Source organism: Styela clava, chromosome 13 (assembly GCF_964204865.1).
Source record: "Styela clava chromosome 13, kaStyClav1.hap1.2, whole genome shotgun sequence".
Classification (NCBI taxonomy): Eukaryota; Metazoa; Chordata; class Ascidiacea; order Stolidobranchia; family Styelidae; genus Styela; species Styela clava.
In genome coordinates, this window is record NC_135262.1 from 1,964,916 (window position 1) to 1,987,297 (window position 22,382).

Below are 22,382 nucleotides of genomic sequence, written 5' to 3' on the forward strand. Positions count from 1 at the left end.
GCAAACCTTTCAAAATTGGCACTTCCCAGCGAGCAGCACAATTTTTCCTTGTGACCCGCTTTTGGCCCGCCTCCATTTCCCTCCCCCACGTTCAGATTGAAGCTTGATATCGACAAGACAAATCTGATATCCCCCCGTTATACTGCATTATTGGACACGTAGTGGACATAGCGATCGTTTCAATATTATGTTGTTGTTATTGTTCTTCTTTGTCACCATCATTATAAAATCGCTTTTTTCTTCGAATACGAGACCAATTGCTTTTAAATTTTCAGTGGTTAAAGTTTGATGTTTTTTTCAAAAGGCTATTACTTTAATTTATTCCTAAATTTTCTATGAATCCTATGAGATATGATATTTCATTCAAAATTTTGCTGCTTCAAAATTTACTCATGGGAACACTGTTTTGAAACTTATTTCAAGCGGTTGCGTGATCAAGCCTGCAGGTACGGTTCTACTGAGTTACCGTACCACAGTGAAATTGACTTATTCGTTTCGCGATCTTACTATTGCAGTAATGTCAAATGTAAGTTTTCTGCAAATCTAGCCTACCGTATTTGTTAAGTTTGATAAGAGCAAACTGAATTGAGTTTTGATATGCCAGAGAAGAACCGTTCCACGATCGGAAAGCAGGCCCACAGTACAGCAACAGGTACTGTTAAGGTACCTTTGTGAATTACGCTCTCATCTTTTCGTTACAGTTCTGATGTGAACAACATAAATTTTGTAGCCTACCTTATTTTTTTATTTGATAAGAGGAAATGAATTGAGTTCTTATAGGACAAGGAAGAACCGTTCCGCGAACGAATATCAGGTAAGTTACCGTACCTCATATACCGCATACCGTAATGAAGAAGTGACTCGGATCACTTGGTATTTCAATTCACATTGAAATTGGATGGAGGAGAATAGATCATTACCCCAGGACATGGAAGAACTATGACAGTCCCTATACCGTTATTTGTACCCAAGTATTAGTAAGTCAGTTATCATAGCCATGTAGCTGTTTCACTGTTTAGCTTCGTGCAGGCGTAGGGTACCCTATGGTTTTTGGTGAAGTGATGATAATATATTTAGTTTTATTCTAAGTGTTCATATATTTGAGCATAGCTCTCTTGTGTGAAGTTATTTTGTGTATAGGACTGAGCATATTCTATCAGCCAGAAGGCCTATGTTTAAAAAGCATGCACCATTGGTATACGTGTATATAGTGTATATATATTTTTCTGTTCCGGGAAGTAGAATTCGAGAAATTCGTGCTAGACGTTGAAAATCGTCACAAATGTAAACATCGTTTCGCTCTCACTCTGCTCCTCAAGTTATCTCGAGAAGAAGAGCGCCAACAAACAATGTTTTGAAACGAGTGCCACAATCCCACGATTTAGTGTTCGATCGCAGAGTAGTTGCGACATTATAGAACAGACATGGGCCAAAGTACAGCCTGCGGGCCAAATCAGGCCCTTTGGTTAAGTCAATCTGACCCACCTGATGCTGCCACGACCAAACTGAAACTAAATTTTGATGTTTCAGCTAAAATAGTTCAAGGAATTTGTTGAGATTGCGGTTGAATTTAGTTTTTGCATGAGGCTTATTGTTTTCCACCTTTGCTTTGTAACACTGTAAATATTGTTTATCAAATGTAACTTTTTACGTCACACTTACATGGCCTGCCAGTAGAGGCGTGCCAAACTAGTCTGCTGCCCGTGGCGGGATTCTGATAATGCTGCCCCTTATACCTAACTTCCAAAGTAATTTGGGTGATAAACAGATTATAGATGTCGTTATACACGAGAATAAATCAAGTAAAGGTCGAGTAAGAAAGAAATGTTTATTTTATTGAAATGAGCATCAAAAATGTTGCAATTGTAAAATATATGAAAATTTTTTCTGGGGTCAAGGGTCGGGGAAACAACCCTTGTTAAATAACCATCACCACAGAACACATACTGTTAGCTTCTAATTAAATAAGAACACATGCAGTGTAACGTTTCTGCATTGCAATGTACATGTCAGACGAGACTATTGTGTTTCACTGAAAATAAGACTGGTCTTATTTCAGTTTTCCTGCGAAAAATACCACTAGGACCTATTCTCGGGGATGTCCTAAAGTTTCATTTATCACAAAGTAGAGAATTACGAAGTTTTCAAATATAAAAACCGATATTCATTTACTTATAAATAACACGTTTTTATTTAAAATAACTGCCAAACAGATTAGCAATCCTTCAAAACGTGTAGAAGAGATTTCTTGCTTCACTAGGTCATAAAAAAATTTTCGTTATCGACTAGGTCCCTTTTCAAGAGAGGGCTTTCATTGAAATCCTTCAGGCTAGGTCTTATTTCCGAGGAAACACGGCTGTTGATGTTTGTTGCATTGTGACGCCACAGGCAGAGGGATTGAAATTACTCGCACGTATCAGATTAAACTAAATTAAAAATCGTTTCGCGAGCCGCAAACCTTTCAAAATTGGCACTTTGCGAGCAGCACAATTTTTCCTTGTGACCCGCCTCCATTTCCCTCCCCTACTTTCAGATTGGAACTCGATATCGACACGGCAACCTGATATCCCATCGTTGCATTATGTGAAGTAACTGTGGGAATAGGCCTGGTGATATTCTATCAGCCAACAGGCTTCTGTTCGAAAATCATGCAGCATTAGTATACGTGTATATAGTGTATATATATTTTTCTGTTCCGGGAAGTAGAATTCGAGAAATTCGTGCCAGACGTTGAAAATCGTCACAAATGTAAACATCGTTTCGCTCTCACTCTGCTCCTCAAGTTATCCCGGGAGGACGAGCGCCAACAAACAATGTTTTGAAACGAGTTCCGTAATCCCACGATCTAGAGTTCGATCGCCAGGATCTACTCTCAGAAGATGTCTTATATTTTCATGTATCAGAAACAAATTTATAAAGAATAGATTTTCCAATATGAAGTCAATATCAATTTACTTATTAATAACAAGTTTTAGATTAATAATTTAAAACGAGTAAGAGAGATTTCTTGAAATCGACTAGGTCCAAAAATGACATTTAAGCACTTTTTAACATTTATTCCTGACGAAAATTTGTCCACTAAAATACCGACAGGTCAGGGAAAAATATGGCGTATGGCAACCCTAATTTCTATACGCTGTATTCTGCTTTCTAATGTGCTTTAGAATTGAATTAAACCTTCATACTAAGATAATTCATCACAATCTGAAGAAATAAGAACCAGTCATTTTTTGATTTATATTTATTAATTATAATCCGTTTATAAGCACTTTAATATGTCGTGTCGTTCCTTGATTATGATGTCCGATGATAATTATTGTACGTAGTGATGAATCTTCCTCATCGTTCCTGAAAATAAAAATGAGCAAATTGAAAAGTCTAGAAACACTGGTTCTCAACCATTGGGCCATGTCCCACAGCTGGGTCATGAAGACATTTTCAAGTGGGCCATAAGCCTATTAAAAATTACTATGATTGTTGGAAAGTTTAGTTTCATTTGCGTCATTATAGTCAAATTTTCATTGTAGTAGCAATGAATGATGCTACAATCGAATAATAAAGTGTTCCGATTTGGCTAGTTTTTTTGTTTTCGAGCATATTTACAATACAATGTTACTCCTTGGCCACGAAAGTGTCACTTGGTTTTTCATGTCTTCAAATGATAATTGAAACAGCTTCGATTTTTAAGTTTACGGCCGATATTAAAAGTTTAAAACTTTGAAAATCAACCGCCATCTTGGTTTGCATACTTCGGGAGTAACGGCACTCCCGTAGTATGTGCAACAAGATGGCGGACACCGGGATGTAGTATGTGTATCAGGTTAGGGTTAGGCCATAATTTCAGGTAGAATTACTACGTGAGTCACTTGGCTAGTACCCTAACTCGTAATAGAACTAAAATAGGGAAAATTGGCAAAAAATTATGGCCTAGCCCTAATCTGATTCACGTATATACTATGTTTAGGTGTCCACCATCTTGTTGCACATACTATGGAAGAGCCCGAAATAGATTCAAGATTCGATAGTTTGTGCGATAATATGCGAGCACATCGGTCCTATTGAAGTACCCGTTAGTGCGAAGTGGGACGTGGTGGGAATAGTTTTATGAAAACTGCACCAATGCCTCACCCCACCATGAAATTCTCATAACTTAATTCCCCACATTTGACACAGGACAAAAACGGAAATTTATATGCTCTTTAAGCCTAAGTAATTTGAGTAAAACGCGCAAAAATATTGAACGGGACTTACCATACATCGGATTCCAACGCATACTAAACCGGACGGACACGCAGGTCTGCAGACTGAAAACAAGAGAGCTATGCTCAAATATATGGACACGTAGCGCCACATAGTGGCAAATTTTGATGACGTATAGCACACAAAAAACGGATGCCATGCCATGCTCACCGGAATATTTGAAAATGAATAAACGTAATAGCCTTCTGGAGAAAAATTTAATCTTTAATCTCTAAAAATTTCAAAGCAGTTGGTCCAGTAATCGAAGAGAAAAGCGATTTTTTTCATACCGATACCAAGAAGAAAGGTGTCAGCATAAATTGTAAAACGATCGTTATGTCCACTAACGTGTCCAATAACAGAATACAAATAAGAAACAGGTTAAATCACATATTTATATATAAATGAAATAATGAACCGCGGCTTCATCTTGGAGTCCAGCAATATTTGTTACAGATTTTGATCACGAAAGTACCAGTGAACACAGCGTCAAAAAACGAATCTTTTTCGGTATTAGACCAATCGAATTCAAATATATTTCTAGAAAACTATTTTTATATTCACTCTTTCGTCGCAGATAAACTTTATGCCTAATAAATTGTTTTCACGGCGAAAGCACCGTGTTTAAAAATAAAAGTTAGCTTTTTTCGTCTTTGTATTCGTTCGATTCACTACTCAATGAATGCCAGGTATTTACTACAACCGTTTTACGCTCGGGAATAAGCTTTTGACGGCGCTCCGAAAGTATTCGTACCAAGATGACGCACAAGCTGAACAACCCTAACCTGGTGCACATACTATGTTCAGGTTGTGCGTCATATTGGTACGAATACTTCGGGAGCACCCTTTTTAGAATATATTTTGATTCTTATAAACTTACGTCCTTCTACGTTCAGGATCAGCATTGACGTAACAGCCAACATCAAGGTCAGTAATAAGATTTTGTTCATCATTTTGAATTAGAATGAAGGTTTTTGAAGCAAGACGAGTTTATCTAAAACTTTTTACTATAATATAAAACAAAAAATATACAGACAGATGAGTTGTTGAATGAAAAATTACAATTTTCCTTTGCTACTGAACCTAACGTTTTTAAATTCTGGCGCATTTGAGGGTAGATCCAATATGGAGACAACTAATTTTGTTCGTCTATTTGACATCAAGTTGTGTAAAGTGATTAAAACCTATAGGCTGGGGAAATATTCACTTAGCTAACACAGACAGTACCTGAACTCGTAATAGAACTAAAATAAGTAAAATCAGAATAAAATTATGGCCAAACCCTAACCTGGTACATATACTACGAGAATACCAGAAATTACCGTGTAATAAATGAGCCATAAGGCCAGCGAATAACCGGGGTTAAACATTGTTAAACGATTAGTGCCGACTGCTCGGCTTTCAAAACGCGAGATGAACCGACATTTAGAAGTTATTGTTTTTATGTTTAGCCGGGAGAGAAAAGCGAGTATTCCCGAAGTATGTGAACCAAGATGGCGAACATCGGAACGTAGTATGTGTATCAGGTTAGGGTTAGGCCATAATTTTAACGACCACGAACCATTTAGCTCCCGCCTATTTATCGGTGGATGTAACGAAATACCGCGGGAATTGAGTTGTCGCAGCCTAAAACGCTAAGTAGCACAATAGGCGATTGGGATGACTAACAGTATAAGGTGCTCCAAGAGTATGTGCACCAAGATGGCGCACAACCTGAACATAGTATGTGAACCAGGTTAAGGCTATGCGCCATCTTGGTGCACATACTTCTGGGGCGTCCAGTATAAGACCACGTTGAATCTATAACGGACCGGTACGAATCAACTCGACATTGAGAGAATTTCAGTAATCCCGAAATTCGATTAGCGGTGCGATGGTAAGAGCTTTTCTGAGGCCTAACACGACGCTTCAATGGATTTTACGCATCTTAAATCGCGGCGGTGGAACATCGCAATTTAGTTTCTCCGGCAATTTGGAGCTACCAAGCTCGTTTGACAATTTGCCCGAGTTGAGCATTCTGCTCTGCCTATTTATGAGTTTTTAGCATAAATTAAAAAAATCCGAACGTGACATGAGGAAACATCGAGTCAAGTTCAAAAGGAAATCATAATGGCGTCAGTGTAGCGCTACCGTGAACTTGTATCAGGCAACGTTTGCTGTTGGAAGGTTCCATGCGACTGTTTTTTTTTACTATCATAGGCAAAGCTTGTGGCTGACTGTTTTTCGGGCAATTTCTCATTATAATATAATTCAAATAAGAAAAGGGAAAAACGCTGGTTACAGAATATGCATAATTTCTACTATGTGAGGTAAGAAATATATCTTCCACAATATAAAATAACAGCAGGATTAAGTGAATTTCCGTCCGCGCTGAATTAAAAGTTCGCGCTAAAATTGAACGCGCAAGGTTTTCATCCGTCTTCACCTCTTCCATTTTTGCTCCCACAATCAAAAACAAACATTGCAATTCAAATTGCATGGAATTGTAATACGAGTCGGCGTGTATATAGTCTGTGAAAATACTGATTTTTCTGTATTCCGGGAAGTAGAATTCGTGCCAGACGTTGAAAATCGTCACAAATGTAAACATCGTTTCGCTTTCACTCTGCTCCTCAAGTTATCCCGGGCGGACTGGGAGTGAGTGAGAGCAAAACGATGTCTACACCTGTGACGGTTTACGACGTCTGGCACGTGCTTCTGGAATCCTAATTCCTACAATACATAAAAATCAGAATGCCTACAGATATGGGCAAAGTTGTGTAATTCAATCTGGCCCGCCTGATGCTACCACAACCAAAATGAAATCAAATTAATTTTGATGTTTCAGCTAAAATAGATCAAGGAATTTGTTGAGTTTGCGGTTAAATTTAGTTTTGGCACGAGGCTTATTGTTTGCTAATGCTAATTTTGACATAATGATGCTTACCATTATTTTGAAAAGTTAATTAGGAAGTAATTAAAAATAATCAGTTTCGTTCATAGAAAAATAGGTGCTCCCGAAGTATGCGAACCAAGATGGCGGACATCGGAACGTAACATTGGTAACAGGTTAGGGTCAGGCGATAATTTTTTTCCAATTTTCCTTATTTTAGTCCTATTATCAGTTCGAAGACTAGCCAAGAGCCTCCCGTAGTATTTATACTTAAAATTATGGCCTAACCCTAACCTAGTACACATATTACATTCCGATGTCCGCCATCTTGGTTCGCATACTTCGGGAGCCCCGAAAAATATACCTTTTTGAACAGAACCGGCTGAAAAATATGACTTTTGTGATGGAACCGGCTGACAAAAAATTTGAATCCCACCACTGAGTATAACGTGTTGCAATTGGCATTTAGGACGAGACAATGTCAAGCTGTACTCGGGTTTAACATTAATGCTGTCACTAAATATATTACTTTCTCTTCGGTCATTATAACACAAGATTGCTTAATTACAAAACTAAAGCGCAGTTCCCTTTAGTCGAAACTTGTATTGTTAGTTTCAAGAAACTGCCTATCCCGATCAACCGACAAGGAATTTTCCGTTCTGGGGAAAAAAATTTCGCTTCACATTTGCTGTAGTCTTACTAATAATCTTTAGATTTTTTATTTTACTATAAATACTTATACATGAATTCGTAACAACTACTTAATAGGACGCTCCAGGAAGTATATGTACCAATATGGAAGTAACTAAGTTTGTTCGCCTAATTTATATCAAGTTGGGTAAATGGACTGAAATCTATGGGAAGGGGGGTATCCACTTTGGGGGCTCCCGAAGTATGCGAACCAAGATGGCGGACATCGGAATGTAATATGTGTACTAGGTTAGGGTTAGGCCATAATTTTAGGTATAAATACTACGGGAGGCTCTTGGCTAGTCTTCGAACTGATAATAGGACTAAAATAAGGAAAATTTGAAAAAAATTATCGCCTAACCCTAACCTGTTACCCATGTTACGTTCCGATGTCCGCCATCTTGGTTCGCATACTTCGGGAGGACCCCACTTGGCTAACACAGACAGTCCCCAACTCGTAATAGAACTGAAATAAGGAAATCGGAATAAAATTATGCCCCAACCCGAACCTGGTACACATACTACGGGAATACCCCTAATTGTACAAATGGGAGAGACACTTAACACAAATTTTCAGCAAGGGATCCAAAATATTTCTATGCACGTGGGGTACAGTAAAGAGTTCCAAGATCGGCGAAGTGAGGGATTTAACAAAAAAGATCTGGCCTATCAAATCACCTGTAAATGAAGACATTATCGTAAGTTGATTGATTGCTGACAGCAATATTAAAAATGGGGTTCCCGTACATTTGAACCCACGTACATTTGAACCCACGACAATTGCACCTGCATATATTGCACCTATGGAATTTTTTTTCGTTTTGCGGATATTTGAACCCATACTAACCCTAACCCATGGGTTTTAGCACCCGTATATAAATTGAACCCGCAGATATACACATGGGTTCAAATGTACGTGGGTTCAAATGTACGGTCACCTAAAAATGGATCTGTGATTTCTGATACAAAATAGAGGAATTCAGAAGTTGAATGTTATTTTGCCACGTTTCGTTGCGACGAATGAGTAGGATATTTGTATGCTCAAGTAAATTTATAGGAAACAATATTTAATACTATTTTTCTATGCATATATATATATTTTGTTTATTGGGACCTCCAGAAGTATGCACGTCAAGATGGCGCAGAGTCTGAATATAGTATGTGCACCAGATTAGGGTTCAGGTTGTGCGCCATCTTGGTGCACATACTTCGGGAGCGCCGTTTATTGTAGTTGTAACTCGGTTGAACCAAGCAATGGTTGAACACTGCTGGTTATCTATATAGATTTTACAGCGGGTTTTATACTTTTTGCAAAACGATAAATATATATTCAGGGCCTATTCAAATAAACTGAATTGAAATCAGAGCTAATATATATGGTAATTGTTTGCGAACCAATTTCTAAAACAGTTTTACAAAGCGATCTTACTTGAGGACAATCTAAATTGTTTTTTGCTGTCGCGCTTTATTACGAAAGAGTAATTATCAACTTTACATCGAAATGCAACAACTTTTTTCAAATTAGAAGAAGTCTTGGCAAATTTCAGGTTTTTCAAACATTACTATAAAAAATGTTGTCTAAATAACTAATATTTCCTAATCCCTACAAATTTTTAAAATCACTTTACAGGCCGCATGCATGGCTTTTGCATAACATACGTTCCACAATGCTGCATCTGGTCTGTCATCCATCAAACGTTAGGTCCTGGGATTACAGCACTTGTTTCAAAAACATTGTTTCCCGCCTGTCTGGGAGTGAGACGAGCAAAACGATGTCTACACCAGTGACGGTTTACGACGTCTGGCACGTGCTTCTGGAATCCTAATTCCTGAAATACATAAAAATCAGAATGCCTATAGATATGGGCCAAGTACGGCCCGTTGTGTAATTCAATCTGGCCCGCATCTGCTACCACAACCAAACTGAAATCCAATTTCGATGTTTCAGCTAAAATAACTCAAGGAAGTTGTTTGTGGTTCCATGACCTTTTGTTAATTCCTCCCCTCGCCGAACTCCTTATTAGGCTTAGGATAGGATTTACATATTTATTCCGGAGGGGGGAGGAAATTTTCTATGAATCCTATGAGATATGATATTTCATTCAAAATTTTGCTGCTTCAAAATTTACTCATGGGAACACTGTTTTGAAACTTATTTCATGCGGTTGCGTGATCAAGCCTGCAGGTACGGTTCTACTGAGTTACCGTATCACAGTGAAATTGACTTATTCGTTTCGCGATCTTACTATTGCAGTAATGTCAAATGTAAGTTTTCTGCAAATCTAGCCTACCGTATTTGTTAATTTTGATAAGAGCAAATTAAATTGAGTTTTGATATGCCAGAGAAGAACCGTTTCCACGATCGGAAAGCAGGCCTACAGTACAGCAACAGGTACTGTTAAGGTACCTTTGTGAATTACGCTCTCATCTTTTCGTTACAGTTCTGATGTGAACAACATAAATTTTGTAGCCTACCTTATTTTTTTATTTGATAAGAGGAAATGAATTGAGTTCTTATAGGACAAGGAAGAACCGTTCTGCGAACGAATATCAGGTAAATACCGTACCTCATATACCGCATACCGTAATGAAGAAGTGACTCGGATCACTTGGTATTCCAATTCACGTTGAAATTAGATGGAGAAGAAAAGATCATTACCACAGGACATGGAAGAGCTATGACAGTCCCTGTACCGTTATTTGTACCCAAGTATTAGTAAGTCAGTTACCATGGCCATGTAGCTGTTTCACTGTTTAGCTTCGTGCAGGCGTAGGGTACCCTATGGTTTTCGGTGAAGTGATGATAATATATTTAGTTTTATTCTAAGTGTTCATATATTCGAGCATAGCTCTCTTGTGTGAAGTAACTGTGGGAATAGGACTGAGCATATTCTATCAGCCAGAAGGCCTATGTTTGAAAAGCATGCACCATTGGTATACGTGTATATAGTGTATATATATTTTTCTGTTCCGGGAAGTAGAATTCGAGAAATTCGTGCAGGACGTTGAAAATCGTCACAAATGTAAACATCGTTTCGCTCTCACTCTGCTACTCAAGTTATCCCGGGAGGACGAACGCCAACAAACAATGTTTTGAAACGAGTGCTGTAATCCCACGATCTAGAGTTCGATCGCAGAGCAGTTGCGACATTATAAAGCAGACATGGGCCAAAGTACAGCCTGCGGGCCAAATCCGGCCCTTTGGTTAATTCAATCTGACCCACCTGATGCCGCCACGACCAAAGTGAAACCAAATTTTGATATTTCAGCTAAAATAGTTCAAGGAATTTGTTGAGATTGCGGATAAATTTGATTTTGGTACGAGGCTTATTGTTTTCCACCTTTGCTTTGTAACACTGTAAATATTGTTTATCAAATGTAACTTTTTACGTCACACTTACATGGCCTGCCAGTAGGGGCGTGCCAAACTAGTCTGCTGCCCGGGGCGAGTTCCTTATACCTAACTTCTAAAATAATTTGGGTGATAAACAGATTATAGATGTCGCTATACACGAGAATAAATCAAGTAAAGGTCAAGTATAAAAGAAGCGTTTGATTTATTGAAATGAGCATCAAAAATGTTGCAATTGTAAAATATAAAAAAAAATTCTGGGGTCAAGGATCGGGGAAACAACCCTTGTTAAATAACCATCACCACAGAACACATACTGTTAGCTTTTAATTAAATAAGAACACATGCAGTGTAACGTTTCAGCATTGCAGGTACATGTCAGACGAGACTATTGTGTTTCCCCGAAAATAAGACTGGGTTTTATTTCGGTTTTCCTGCGAAAAATAACACTATGGCCTATTTTCGGGGATGTGCGGAATTTTCATTTATCACAAAGAAGAGAATTACGAGATTTTCAAGACCTCCAGAAGTATGTGCACCAGGTTAGGGTTCAGGTTGTGCGCCATCTTGGTGAAATCATTTAAAAAATTCAAGCTAGGTCTTATTTCCGAGGAAACTCGGCTGTTGATGTGCGTTGCATTGTGACGCCATAGGCAGAGGGATTAAGATTACTCGCACGTATCAGATTAAACTGAATTGAAACTCGTTTCGCGAACCGCAAACCTTTCAAAGTTGGCACTTTGCCGGGAGCAGCACAATGTTTCCTTGTGAACCGCTTTTGGCCCGCCTCCATTTCCCTCCCCTACTTTCTACTCGATATCGACAAGGCAAACCTGATATCCCACCGTTGCATTATGTGAAGTAACTGTGGGAATAGGCCTGAGCTTACTCTATCAGCCAGCAGGCTTCTGTTCGAAAATCATGCAGCATTAGTATACGTGTGCATGGTCTGTAAAAATTCTGATTGTATTCCGGGTATACGTGTATATAGTGTATATATATTTTTCTGTTCCGGGAAGTAGAATTCGAGAAATTCGTGACAGACGTTGAAAATCGTCACAAATGTAAACATCGTTTCGCTCTCACTCTGCTCCTCAAGTTATCCCGGGAGGACGAGCGCCAACAAACAATGTTTTGAAACGAGTGCCATGATCCCACGATCTAGAGTTCGATCGCCAGGATCTACTCTCAGAAGATGTCTTATATTTTCATGTATCAGAAACAAATTAATAAAAAATAGATTTTCCAATATGAAGTCAATATCAATTTACTTATTAATAACAAGTTTTAGATTAATCATTTAAAACGTGTAAGAGAGATTTCTTGAAATCGACTAGGTCCAAAAATGACATTCATGGATTTTTCAACATTTATTCCTGACGAAAATTTGACCACTAAAATACCGACAGGTCAGGGAAAAATATGGCGTATGGCAACCTTAATTTCTATACGCTGTATTCTGCTTTCTAATGTGCTTTGGATATGAATTAAACCTTCATATTAGAATAATTCATCACAATCTGAGGAAATAAAAACCCGTAATTTTTTTATTTATATTTATTATTTATAATCCGTTTAGAAGCACTTTAATATGTCGTGTCGTTCCTTGATTATGAAGTCCGATGAAATATCTTGTACGTAGTGATGAATCTTCCTCATCGTTCCTGAAAATAAAAATGAGCAAATTGAGAAGTCTAGAAACACTGGTTCTCAACCATTGGGCCATGTCCCACAGCTGGGTCATAAAGACATTTTCAAGTGGGCCAAAAGCCTTTTAAAAATTACTATGATTGTTGGAAAGTTTAGTTTCATTTGCGTCATTATAGTCAAATTTTCATTGTAGTAGCAATGAATGATGCTACAATCTAATAATAAGTGTTCCGATTTGGCTAGTTTTTTTTTTTGTTTTCAATCATATTTACAATACAATGTTACTCCTTGGCCACGAAAGTGTCACTTGGTTTTTCATGTCTTCAAATGATAATTGAAACAGCTTCGATTATAAGTTTACGGCCGATATTGAAAGTTTAAAACTTTGAAAATCAACCGCCATCTTGGTTTGCATACTTCGGGAGTAACGGCACTTCCGTAGTATGTGCAACAAGATGGCGGACACCTGGATGTAGTAAGTGTATCAGGTTAGGGTTAGGCCATAATTTCAGGTAGAATTACTACGTGAGTCACTTGGCTAGTACCCGAACTCGTAATGGAACTAAAATAGGGAAAATTTGCAAAAAATTATGGCCTAGCCCTAATCTGGTTCACATACTATGTTTAGGTGTCCTCCATCTTGTTGCACATACTATGGAAGCGCCCGAAATAGATTCAAGATTCGATAGTTTGTGCGATAATATGCGAGCACATCGGTCCTATTGAAGTACCCGTTAGTGCGAATTGGGTCGTGAGGGAAAAGTTTGATGAAAACTGCATCAATGCCTCACCCCACCATGAAATTTTCATAACCTTATTCCCCACATTTGACGCAGGACAAAAACGGAAATTTCTACGCCCTTTAAGCCTAAGTAATTTGAGTAAAACGCGCAAAAATATTAAACGGGACTTACCATACATCGGATTCCAACGCATACTAAGCCGGACGGACACGCAGGTCTGCAGACTGAAAACAAGACAGCTATGCTCAAATATATGGACACGTAGCGCCACATAGTGGCAAATTTTGATGACGTATAGCACACAAAAAACGGATGTCATGCCATGCTCACCGGAATATTTGAAAATGAATAAACGTAATAGCCTTCTGGAGAAAAATTTAATCTTTAATCACTAAAAATTTCGAAGCAGTTGGACCAGTAATCGAAGAGAAAAGCGATTTTTTTCATACCGATACCAAGAAGAAAACAAGAAGAAAGGTGTCAGCATAAATTGTAAAACGATCGTTATGTCCACTAAAGTGTCCAATAACAGAATACAAATGGGAAACAGGTTAAATCACATATTTATATATATATATGAAATAATGAACCGTGGCTTCATCTTGGAGTCAAGCAATATTTGTTACAGATTTTGATCACGAAAGTACCAGTGAACACAGCGTCAAAAAACGAATCTTTTTCGGTATTAGACCAATCGAATTCAAATATATTTCTAGAAAACTATTTTTATATTCACTCTTTCGTCGCAGATAAACTTTATGCCTAATAAATTGTTTTCACGGCGAAAGCACCGTGTTTAAAAATAAAATTTAGCTTTTTTCGTCTTTGTATTCGTTCGATTCACTACTCAATGAATGCCAGGTATTTACTACATCCGTTTTACGCTCGGGAATAAGCTTTTGACGGCGCTCCGAAAGTATTCGTACCAAGATGACGCACAACCTGAACAACCCTAACCTGGTACACTATGTTCAGGTTGTGCGTCATATAGGTACGAATACTTCGGGAGCACCCTTTTTAGAATATATTTTGATTCTTATAAACTTACGTCCTTCTACGTTTAGAATCAGCATTGACGTAACAGCCAACATCAAGGTCAGTAATAAGATTTTGTTCATCATTTTGAATTAGGATGAAGGTTTTTGAAGCAAGCCGAGTTTATCTAAAACTTTTTACTATAATATAAAACAAAAAATATACAGACAGATGAGTTGTTGAATGAAAAATTACAATTTTCCTTTGCTACTGAACCTAACGTTTTTAAATTCTGGCGCATTTGAGGGTAGATCCAATATGGAGATAACTAATTTTGTTCGTCTATTTCACATCAAGTTTGTGTAAAGGGATTAAAACCTATAGGCTGGGGAAATATTCACTTAGCTAACACAGACAGTACCCAAACTCGTAATAGAACTAAATAAGAAAAATCAGAATAAAATTATGGCCAAACCCTAACCTGGTACACATACTACGAGAGTACCAGAAATTACCGTGTAATAAATGAGCCATAAGGCCAGCGAATAATCGGGATTAAACATTGTTAAACGATTAATGCCGGCTGCTCGGCTTTCAAAACGCGAGATGAACCGACATTTAGAAGTTATTGTCTTTATGTTTAGCCGGGAGAGAAAAGCGAGTATTCCCGAAGTATGTGAACCAAGATGGCGAACATCGGAACGTAGTATGTGTATCAGGTTAGGGTTAGGCCATAATTTTATTCAAATTTTCCCTATTTTAGTTCCATTATGAGTTAGGGGACTAGTCAAGTGAATCTCATAGTATTTGTACCTGAAATCATGGCCTAACCCTAACCTGGTACACATACTATGTTCCGGTGTTCGCCATCTTAATTCACATGGTTCGGGAGTACAGAAAAGCGTTCGCAAAAGGTAATCATACGACCACGAACCATTTAGCTCCCGCCTATTTATCGATGGATGTAACGAAATACCGCGGAAATTGAGTTGTCGCAGCCTAAAACGCTAAGCAGCACAATGGGCGATTGGGATGACTAACAGTATAAGGTGCTCCAAGAGTATGTGCACCAAGATGGCGCACAACCTAAACATAGTATGTGAACCAGGTTAAGGCTATGCGCCATCTTGGTGCACATACTTCTGGAGCGCCCAGTATAAGACCACGTTGAATCTATAACGGACCGGTACGAATCAACTCGACATTGCGAGAATTTCAGTAATCACCGAATTCGATTAGCGGTGCGATGGTAAGAGCTTTTCTGAGGCTTAACACGACGCTTCAATGGATTTTGAGCATCTTAAATCGCGGCGTTCAAACATCGCAATTTAGTTTCCCGGGCAATTTAGAGCTACCAAGCTCGTTCGACAATTTGCCCGAGTTGAGCATACTGCTCTGCCTATTTATGCGTTTTTAGCATAAATTTAAAAAATCCGAACGTGACATGAGGAAACATCGAGTCAAGTTCAAAAGGAAATCATAATGGCGTCAGTGTAGCGCTACCGTGAACTTGTAGCAGGTAACGTTTGCTGTTGGAAGGTTCCATGCGACTGTTTTTTTTACTATCATAGGCAAAGCTTGTGGCTGACTGTTTTTGGGCAATTTCTCATTATAATATAATTCAAATAAAAAAAGGGCAAAACGCTGGTTACAGAATATGCACAATTTCTACTATGTGAGGTAAGAAATATATCTTCCACAATATAAAATAACAGCAGGATTAAGTGAATTTCCGTCCGCGTTAAATTTAAAGTTCTCGCTAAAATTGAACGCGCAAGGTTTTCATCCGTCTCCACCTCTTCCATTTTTGCTCCCACAATCAAAAACAAACATTGCAATTCAAATTGTATGGGATTGTAATACGAGTCGGCGTGTATATAGTCTGTGAAAATACTGATATTTCTGTATTCCGGGAAGTAGAATTCGTGCCAGACGTTGAAAATCGTCACAAATATAAACATCGTTTCGCTCCCACTCTGCTCCTCAAGTTATCCCGGGCGGACTGGGAGTGAGTGAGAGCAAAACGATGTCTACACCTGTGACGGTTTACGACGTCTGGCACGTGCTTCTGGAATCCTAATTCCTGCAATACATAAAAATCAGAATGCCTACAGATATGGGCAAAGTTGTGTAATTCAATCTGGCCCGCCTGATGCTACCACAATCAAATTGAAATCAATCTAATTTTGATGTTTTAGCTAAAATAGATTAAGGAATTTGTTGAGTTTGCGGTTAAATTTAGTTTTGGCACGAGGTTTATTGTTTGCTAATGCTAATTTTTACATAATGGTGCTTACTTAACCATTATTTTGAAAGTTAATTAGGAAGTAATTGAAAATAATCAGTTTATTTGCCAAAAAAATATGACTTTTTGTAACAGAACCGGCTGAAAAATATGACTTTTGTGATGGAACCGGCTGACAAAAAATTTGAATCCCACCACTGAGTATAACGTGTTGCAATTGGCATTTAAGACGAGACAATGTCAAGCTGACTCGGGTTTAACATTAATTCTGTCATTAAATATATTACTTTCTCTTCGGTCTTTATAATACGAGATTGCTTAATTACAGAACTAAAGCGCAGTTTTCTTTAGTCGAAACTTGTATTGTTAGTTTCAAGAAACTGCCTATCCTGATCAACCGACGAGGAATTTTCCGTTCTGGGGGAAAAAATTTCGCTTCACATTTGCTGTAGTCTTACTAATAATCTTTAGATTTTTTATTTTACTATAAATACTTATACATGAATTCGTAACAACTACTTAATAGGGCGCTCCAGGAAGTATATGTACCAATATGGAAGTAACTAAGTTTGTTCGCCTAATTTATATCAAGTTGGGTAAATGGACTGGAACCTATGGGAAGGGGGGTATCCACTTGGGGGGTTCCCGAAGTATGCGAACCAAGATGGCGGACATCGGAATGTAATATGTGTACTAGGTTAGGGTTAGGCCATAATTTTAGGTATAAATACTACGGGAGGCTCTTGGCTAGTCTCCGAACTGATAATAGGACTAAAATAAGGAAAATTGGAAAAAAGGTATCGCCTAACCCTAACCTGTTACCCATGTTACGTTCCGATGTCCGCCATCTTGGTTCGCATACTTCGGGAGCACCCCACTTGGCTAACACAGACAGTCCCCAACTCGTAATAGAACTAAAATGAGGAAATCGGAATAAAATTATGCCCCAACCCGAACCTGGTACACATACTACGGGAATACCCCTAATTGTACAACTGGGAGAGACACTCAACACAAATTTTCAGCAAGGGATCCAAAGTATTTCTATGCACGTGGGGTACAGTAAAGAGTTCCAAGATCGGCGAATGGAGGGATTTAACAAAAAAGATCTGGCCTATCAAATCACCTGTGAATGAAGACATTTTCGTAAGTTGATTGATTGGTGACAGCAATATTAAACATGGGGTTCCCGTACATTTGAACCCACGTACATTTGAACCCACGACAATTGCACCTGCATATATTGCACCTATGGAATTTTTTTTCGTTTTGCGGATATTTGAACCCCTACTAACCCTAACCCATGGGTTTTGGCCCCCCGTATATAAATTGAACCCGCAGATATACACATGGGTTCAAATGTACGTGGGTTCAAATGTACGGTCACCTAAAAAAGGATCTGTGATTTCTGATACAAAATAGAGGAATTCAGAAGTTGAATGTTATTTTGCCACGTTTCGTTGCGACGAATGAGTAGGATTTTTGTATGCTTATATTTATAGGAAACAATATTAATACTATTTTTCTAAGCATATATATATATTTTGTTCATTGGGACCTCCAGAAGTATGCACGTCAAGATGGCGCACAGTCTGAATATAGTATGTGTACCAGATTAGGGTTCAGGTTGTGCGCCATCTTGGTGCACATACTTCGGGAGCGCCGTTTATTGTAGTTGTAACTCGGTTGAACCAAGCAATGGTTGAACACTGCTGGTTATCTATATAGATTTGACAGCGGGTTTTATACTTTTTGCAAGACGATAAATATATCTACAGGGCCAATTCAAATAAACTGAATTGAAATCAGAGCAAATATATATGGTAATTGTTTGTGAACCAATTTCTAAAACAGTTTTACAAAGCGATCTTACTTAAGGGCAATCTAAATTGTTTTTGGCTGTCGCGCTTTATTACGAAAGTGTAATTATCAACTTTACATCGAAATGCAACACCTTTTTTCAAATTAGAAGAAGTCTTGGCAAATTTCAGGTTTTTCAAACATTACTATAAAAAATGTTGTCTAAATAACTAATATTTCCTAATCCCTACAAATTTTTAAAATCACTTTGCAGGCCGCATACATGGCCTTTGCATAACATACGTTTCCCAATGCTGCAACTGGTCTGTCATCCATCAAACGTTAGGTCCTGGGATTACAGCACTTGTTTTAAAAACATTGTTTCCCGCCTGTATGCGAGTGAGTGAGAGCAAAACGATGTCTACACTTCGCGACCCCTAAAATTCGTCGCTCGACCTCTCGCCCCCCAGTTTGGGAAACCCTGATTTAGATATCTCAGTATTCAGACTGAATCACGCTTAAAACAATATCGGTATACAATCTTACACCCATTAGTGCATATTAGCAACCTATTAATAACCCCATTATTTTTTAATAGCAGTTTATGAAACTGAAGTTTCTTTTTTGATTCAAATTTACAACTTAAAAAACAATTCCTTCATTTATGAATGGTGCAGAAATTTTCGCACAAAAAATTTTGCTATTCACTGTAAAATTTTAAATAAATTGGAGCAGATTTTGTAGAAAAATGTAATTTAACAGTCAAAAAAGTACAACAGAGGAAGATCTATTGCTGCTAAGCGAATTGTTCGTCTAACGCTAGCCTACAATGGGAATATCCAATAAGGGTATAGGGTACTCCTGAAGTATGCGCACCGAGATGTCGCATAACCTGAACCTTAACCTGGTACACAACCTGAGTTCAGGTTGTGCGCCATCTTGGTGCGCATACTTCAGGAGGTCCGGGTATAGATATGACTAAATAAATTGTCATACATATACTTGGGACGATTTTACAAAACTGAACCTGAGTAAATGATTTTCCTGTAGCCAGCCTATACTGCAACACGCGATACCTAATTCTAATAAAAAAGAAATATTGAAAATGAAGGGTGGGTTTTCAAGGTAGATGAACCACTAAATACATATTTGCCATCTCATATGCAAAAATACTGCACCTTGTTTTCACTCAGATTCTTCATATTTTTAAGCTCCCCAGTAATGAAAGTGTTTCATCAAATTTAACTGTTCCACAATATTATTTTGATTTGTGGTTCATCTTGTGAAATATGTATGTGGCAAAATGTTTGCGACCAGCCGGGCTTTCAGATTTATGCTTGCGGCCCTCGTGGTAATTTGAGTTGTGCATGCCTGGTCTTGTGCATACATCCCTTCTTCCGTATTGATAATTACTAACTGGTTTATATTGCTTTTACGAGACGAATAAACATACATACATGGGAACGGGAGCCACTCGTCCAGTTACCAGTACATATCGGGGATGGGATTAATTAACCAGTTAATTGTTTTAGACGACTTTGGCGGGGGAGAAAGTCGTGACTACGTGTTGAAGATTTATTAAAACTTGGGATTTATACTCTGATGTTTTTATCTTTATATATCAACTCCTTAGTTGCTTTGACGAAGTATTTGCGAATAATAATACTCGAAATAGAATAAATCGCGATAATTTTGTTATTGTTTTTGAAACATTTATTGTAATTTTATTAGCCGTATGTATGTATGTTTATTCGTCTCGTAATAGTGATATTATTAGTTCATTATTGCTGTTTGATTAAGTTATATCTTGTATTGTATGAAGAAGTTAGGCCATGATCTAACGAAAGCTCACAAATATACTTACTATTCCGTTGAAAGAGATCATGTTATTTTTACCTATTATTATTTAAGACGGAATGCCTGCACAAGACCTACTGGCCTAAAACACAAATGTGCGGCATGCACCCCTTTTGACAAATATGAAACAAATAACGTTAGATTAAATATGTATAATATTGTCCCTTATATAGACAGTTGCCTTCGTGCATTAAGGACATTCTACTCTTTAGACATTATTTTTCATATACAAATGGTGGGGCTCCCGAAGTATGCGAACCAAGATGGCGGACATCGGAATGTAATATGTGTACTAGGTTAAGCCATAATTTTAGGTATAAATACTACGGGAGGCTCTTAGATAGTCTTCGAACTGATAATAGGACTAAAATAAGGAAAATTGGAAAAAAATTATCGCCTAACCCTAACCAGTTACCCATGTTACGTTCCGATGCCCGCCATCTTGGTTCGTATACTTCGGGAGCACCCAAATGGTGCCATAGAAGATGAGAAAATAATTGCAGAGATAAAAAAAAATACCTCCGATTGAATAACAATGTCATCATGGAGGCAACAAACCTCCATTATTCGGGAAACGAGTTCCAACCACAGATCTGTTCTCTTCTTGCTGCATAATTTTATTGTTTATTACCTTTATATGGTTCCCTCGTTGGATCATCGATTATGCAAACTAGATCATTCAATAAATACTAAACTTATCATGCTGAGACATGGTGACAATAAAATCTATTCTCTCAAGCGCTAAAGAAATTACCCCGACCTTTGATCCCCGAAATATTCTTCCAATACTTTATCATTGCAAAAATTTTGGGGCTATTTTAGGAGCGCTTTTGCGAGTTAGCGCCTGTAAAATGGGGTATGTGTTTCAAACCATCATTATGATTCATCGCATACAACAATCTGTTTTTTAAAAGTACCGGTAAATAATTTCAGGCTAGTCTATCACAGATATTTCTACACCATTTTTTTATTACTACAATTAAATTAAAACTCCTAGGAAGACATTGAATTATTTGATTTATATTCAAGTTTCCGAAACACAACTGAAAACTAACGAATAGAGTTCAAAAACGCGAAAACGAAGTAATGTTTACGACCATGCTTGAAAATCTGTCTGAGTGAGAAAAGTGTCTGAGCGGATGCGAAAAGGGAGCATTGTTACGTCACTTTTTGCATCTTGTTTATTGGCCAATGTTACGAAGTAAACAAGGAAGTGGATGTTCGGATGGAAATAAGTGGATGCAAATAACATGCCTAATTAACAATACGTGGCGAAAATATTAAAATACACAGTAATTATTATCCTTATGTAATCGCTACCGTTCCAATCCAAGACTACGCCATCGTTAAACTTGTAATCACATTATTCTACGACGTCCAAAAGACAAAAGTTCTTTACCTCACATGATTTCCTTTGCGCAATACTGTTGATGACGTGTAGTCTTGCGACACGAATGAATCAGAAGTGACGTCGTCGTCTGACGAAACTGATACGCAAAACGAAGCGCAGGGTTAAAGTCAGCCCAGCATTCATACATCAAAATTGTCAAATAAACAATTACATTCGAATTGAAAAATCCTATTAAAGGGTTACAACATTAAAATAAAAAATTTTCAGAATTGTTCGAGCAAAATACCCAAGCACTGACTTATTTTCAAGATAAAAATTGTAAAAAAACATGCAGTTTTGAGCTCTGTAAGGCATTCTTACTACTATGCCGGGCCAGGCGTATTGTACGCATGCGCCGCATTGCGCAACTCGTTTGCGGTAGGTTACCTTGAAAAGTACGAACAATGTCACAGATGAAAGACTCGCTGTAGACACTTTTCGCGAGGCAAAAGGGCGGTTTCAAGTGTTGAATTCGCGCAATACTATTCGCGATATACCTTTCACACTTCCATCTGTGTTAATAAATTAATCGTCTTCAGCTGGCAACTGGTCTATACATAAGCAGAACC

At 37.9% G+C, this 22,382-nt stretch overlaps 2 long non-coding RNA genes across 2 annotated transcripts; both read right to left on the reverse strand.

Annotated features, from left to right (window-relative positions):
* Positions 1 to 3,226: 3,226 nt before the first annotated feature.
* LOC120333383 (uncharacterized) lies at positions 3,227 to 5,248 on the reverse strand. The gene is made up of 3 exons (XR_005568228.2): positions 5,120 to 5,248; positions 4,252 to 4,304; positions 3,227 to 3,348 (listed from the first exon to the last, which is right to left on the reverse strand). It is a non-coding gene; the product is annotated as an uncharacterized LOC120333383 (long non-coding RNA).
* Positions 5,249 to 12,665: 7,417 nt separating this feature from the next.
* Positions 12,666 to 14,723, reverse strand: LOC144431204 (uncharacterized). The gene is made up of 3 exons (XR_013479874.1): positions 14,595 to 14,723; positions 13,718 to 13,770; positions 12,666 to 12,817 (listed from the first exon to the last, which is right to left on the reverse strand). It is a non-coding gene; the product is annotated as an uncharacterized LOC144431204 (long non-coding RNA).
* Between the last annotated feature and the right edge of the window lie 7,659 nt (positions 14,724 to 22,382).